The sequence below is a fragment of the Argentina silus genome, assembly GCF_951799395.1.
Source record: "Argentina silus genome assembly, chromosome: 2".
Classification (NCBI taxonomy): domain Eukaryota; kingdom Metazoa; phylum Chordata; class Actinopteri; order Argentiniformes; family Argentinidae; genus Argentina; species Argentina silus.
This window is the reverse complement of record NC_139656.1, coordinates 34467831-34472830: the sequence shown is the minus strand read 5'-3', so window position 1 is coordinate 34472830 and position 5000 is coordinate 34467831. Positions and strand designations below refer to the sequence as shown.

The 5000-nt window shown below is 49.9% G+C and overlaps 1 protein-coding gene across 1 annotated transcript in view; it reads left to right on the top strand.

The window, feature by feature from the left end:
- The window catches only part of trpc5b (transient receptor potential cation channel, subfamily C, member 5b), a gene marked incomplete at both ends in the record, with an annotated part of 16579 nt that overhangs the window by 1112 nt on the left and 10467 nt on the right, over window positions 1-5000 (top strand).

Genomic DNA, 5000 nt, shown 5'->3' with positions numbered 1-5000 from the left:
TCTCTCTCTCTCGTGCAAGGAACCATTTGACTATAGGGCGTAAAGGGTTTTGAAAGTTGAGCACCTACATTTAATTTGAGCATCAAAGTGAGAAAAAAACAAAAACTAACCCTAACCCTAAAAGTAATCTCTAAGTTAGCAATAGTGATAATGAGTGATCAGGATAATTACAATAGGGTATAATGATGTTAGACAACATCTACACGGAGCTGCACATGATCGATGGGGCCGGGGAGGGGTCAGTGATGAGCATGAGGTCAGACATATAGAATCCATAACCCCAGCCACAGTATCAACATACATTCAAGAAATGTCATTGGTGAGTAATTGGTCATAAGTAATGCAACAACAAATTCCTCAGTATCACAAACCCTTAAAAACTGTATTTAAAGTGTGAGGCAAAAGGGTCTTTTAGCTGTTTGTACTTATTTGTATTCCTCATTCAGGCTGAATGGATGTGACCTCAGAGAGAGATGCTGTGAAGCGTTGGCCTCAGCTCTCAGCTCAGACTCCTGCCACCTGAGAGAGCTGGACCTCAGTAATAATGATCTTGGTGACGGGGGGGTGAAGCTGCTGTCTGCTGGACTGGGGAGTCCACACTGTAAACTACAGACACTGAGGTGAGGTCCTTTGGGCTGTAGAAAAAAAATAAAATAATAGTTCTTCTCAGGTAAAGGCTGAATATGTGGCTGGAAGTATCAATGTGATTAATGCACAGTATATTTTTCCCACATGGTTGTGAGTGTGTCATTCAACCACTGTGGGTTCTTCTGTGGTTAATATAGTGAGGACCATGGTGGAGAGTGCAGACTCAAACCTGGGCTAATCAAATGTAAGTCACCAACGCTGTAGAGAATAGGACTGTCATATTCTGTGGCTCTGTGGCTCGGTTGGTAGAGCATGGCGCTAACAACGCTTAGGTTGTGGGTTTGATTCCTGCTGGGACCATATATACTGAAATGTATGAACTCACTGCAATGTAAGCCACTTTGGATAAAAGCGTCAGCTAAATGGCATGTATATATTACTGAAGAATGCAGTACAGCTCAGACAGAGCACCAGTTTTGTTAAAGGTCCCATGACACTTGTCATAAGAGTCTGCGTGTTAATTTTACATTTACATTTATGGCATTTAGCAGACGCCTTTATCCAAAGCGATTTACAGCAAATACATTTGTTTAAGTAAGTGAATCATCTGAACATCAGTCATCATAAGATAAAGTAATCAATGCTCAGACAAGGAGCCATTGGCAGTCACAATGCTAGAAGAAGAGATTTTTTTATTTATTTTTTATTTATTTAACAGGAGAAAAATTTGTACAGGGGGGTAGTGGGGGTGAAGAGGTCTCTAGGGTTAGGGTTAGTACAGGGGGGTAATGGGGGTGAAGAGGTCTCTAGGGTTAGGGTTAGTACAGGGGGGTAGTGGGGGTGAAGAGGTCTCTAGAGTTAGGGTTAGGGTTAGTACAGGGGGGTAATGGGGGTGAAGAGGTCTCTAGGGTTAGGGTTAGTATAGGGGGGTAGTGGGGGTGAAGAGGTCTCTAGGGTTAGGGTTAGGGTTAGTACAGGGGGGTAATGGGGGTGAAGAGGTCTCTAGGGTTAGGGTTAGTATAGGGGGTTAGTGGGGGTGAAGAGGTCTCTAGGGTTAGGGTTAGGGTTAGTACAGGGGGGTAGTGGGGGTGAAGAGGTCTCTAGGGTTAGGGTTAGGGTTAGTACAGGGGGGTAATGGGGGTGAAGAGGTCTCTAGGGTTGGGGTTAGTACAGGGGGGTAGTGGGGGTGAAGAGGTCTCTAGGGTTAGGGTTAGGGTTAGTACTGGGGGGTAATGGGGGTGAAGAGGTCTCTAGGGTTAGGGTTAGTATAGGGGGGTAGTGGGGGTGAAGAGGTCTCTAGGGTTGGGGTTAGGGTTAGTACAGGGGGGTAGTGGGGGTGAAGAGGTCTCTAGGGTTAGGGTTAGTATAGGGGGGTAGTGGGGGTGAAGAGGTCTCTAGGGTTAGGAAATACAAGTAAATGTGAATTATCCCTGGAGAAATCTTTAGATTAACTAGCAATATTTAGTGGAAATAAGAATGTCACCATAATCACATTGTTAATGCTTTGAAATATTCAGTTGTAATGATTTGATGATTCATTGTGCCTTCTCAATCAGATGCCTGTGAGCTCACACCGGACCCAAACACAGCACACAGATGCCTCTCTGTCTGAGGAGAACAGAAAGGTGACTGATGGGTGGGAGGATCAGCCGTATCCTGATCACCCAGAGAGGTTTGAGGACTGGCCAGGTGCTGTGTGGAGAGGGTCTGACTGGGCGCTGTTACTGGGAGGCAGAGTGGAGCGGGCAGAGGGCTGTTACTGGGAGGCAGAGTGGAGCGGGCAGAGGGCTGTTACTGGGAGGCAGAGTGGAGTGGGCAGAGGGCTGTTACTGGGAGGCAGAGTGGAGCGGGCAGAGGGCTGTTACTGGGAGGCAGAGTGGAGCGGGCAGAGGGCTGTTACTGGGAGGCAGAGTGGAGCGGGCAGAGGGCTGATATAGGAGTGACATATAAAGGAATCAGCAGGAGAGGAGAGGAGGATGGCTGTGTGATGGGAGCCCTGGAGTCTGTGGTGCTCTAATAACAGTTATAATGCAAGGCACAATAATACAGACGCTGTCATACCTGTCCCCTCCTCAGGCTCCCACAGAGTAGGAGTGTATCTGGGCTGGCCGGCCGGCACTTCTGTCCTTCTACCGCGTCTCCTCTGACACACTGACCCTCCTGCACACATTCCACTCCACGTTCACTGAGCCCCTCTACCCAGGGTTTGGGGTTTGGAGGTCTCACTGCTCAGTGACCCTGTGTGATATTGATACCGGATAAGAAACGCAATAATAACAGTGAGACATGATATGATGTTCTACTCCACCCTACCAGGCAGGTGGTTGTGCGTTGTGTGTTGTGTGTTGTGTAGTGGGTGTGTGTGTGTGTCTGTCTGTCTGTGTGTGTGTGTGTGTGTGTGTGTGTGTGTGTGTGTGTGTGTGTGTGTGTGTGTTGTGTGTTGTGTGTTGTGTAGTGGGTGTGTGTTTCACCACAGACACCCTGTACTGTTGGACTTTCAGATGTCCCCTCTCCTCCGTGTCCCACTCTGACCACCAGAGGGCAGTACAGGTCCTGTGAGATGGAGGAGTCTCAGACTGTAGAGTCTTAGGCTGTTACCGTAGCAATGGCCAGACAAGCACCGTCTCCCCGAGGCTGTTACCGTAGCGATAGCCAGACAAGCACCGTCTCCCCGAGGCTGTTACCGTAGCGATGGACAGCCAGGCAGGGACCAGTTAATATATACATGCCATTCAGCTGACACTTTCATTGCAATGAGTGCATACATGTTTCAGTATATATGGTCCCAGCGGGAATCAAACCCACAACCTAAGCATTGTTAGCGTCATGCTCTACCAACTGAGCCCCAGAGGAAGGCAAAGCGGTTTCATCAGGATGTAATCTGTGAACTCCCAGCTGAAGCCAGGAATAGCTGATGTAAGCGTGACATGAGCGTACGGTTTCTTGGATGTTTTCGTTTCTGATTAAATAGCGTTTTTTTCTGGTAACCGTTTCTAAATTATTTGGTCTCTAAGTGAATACTTGAAAATGTATAAATTAACTTTAATAGAGACAAAAGACAGCCAAGTTTAAGACTAATCAACACAAGTTAACTGAACAAGAAAACGTACACACACAGACAGGAACCTCACACAGACCAGCCCTAACCCTAACCCGAACCCTAACCCCCCCCACACAGACCAGCCCTAACCCTAACCCTAACCCTTACCCTAACCCTAACCCTACCCCCCCCCACACAGACCAGCCCTAACTCTAACCCCCCCTCACACAGACCAGCCCCAACCCTAACCCCCCCCTCACACAGAACAGCCCTAACCCTAACTCCCCCACACACAGACCAGCCCTAACCTTAACCCCCCCCCACAGACCAGCCATAACCCTACCCCCCCCTCACAGATCAGCTCTAACCCTAACCCTCCCTCACACAGACCAGCCCTAACCCTAACCCTCCCTCACACAGACCAGCCCTAACCCTAACCCCTCCCCACACACACAGACCAGCCCTACCCCCCCCCCCCACAAACACAGACCAGCCCTACCCCCCCCCCCCCACACACACAGACCAGCCCTACCCCCCCCCCACAAACACAGACCAGCCCTACCCCCCCCCCCCCCCCACAAACACAGACCAGCCCAAACCCTAACCCCCCTCCCCGCCCCCCCCCCCTCACGCAGACACACAGATGTGAACACAGGAAGTTGAGTCGTCTCTACAGCTTCTGCCAGGTCAGCTTCGTGAGGAGAGAGGAGTTGTCTGAATAGATGTTCTCCCTCCATGTCACGTACTGGAGTTGGAGGGGGAAGGTAGAGGAGGTTAGGTGTGTGTGTGTGTGTGTGTGTGTGTGTGTGCATATGCCTGTGTATGTGTATGTGTGTGTGTGACGTGTATGTGTGTGCGTACGTACGCGCGCATGTCTGTGTGTGTGTCTGTCTGTGTCTGTGTCTGTGTCTGTGTCTGTGTCTGTGCCTGTGTGCGTGTGCATGTGTGCGTGTCTGTGTCTGTGTCTGTGCGTGTGCGTGTGTGTGTGCATGTCTGTGTGTGTGTGTGTCTATGTCTGTGTGTGTGTGTGTGTGTGTGTGTGTATGTGTGTGTCTGTAGCACAAGGGGAGGCACAGCATAACCCAGGTCTCTGATCCGATGTTCAGTAAACACCTCCAGGTTTGTTCCTAACCCTAACCCTAACCCTAACCCTAACCCTAACCCTAACCCAACCACACGGCCCTGAAAGACCCTCACATTCCACTCAACAACCTGGAGATGAATATTTGATACTCCAGGGAGGAGAGTCAGACGGCACCTTCCTGCCTGGTGACTGAGAGCTGTTTCATATTTCATAACGGGGCCGGGAGAGAGAGAGAGAGGGAGAGAGAGAGAGGGAGAGAGAGAGAGAGAGGGAGGGAGGGAGGGAGGG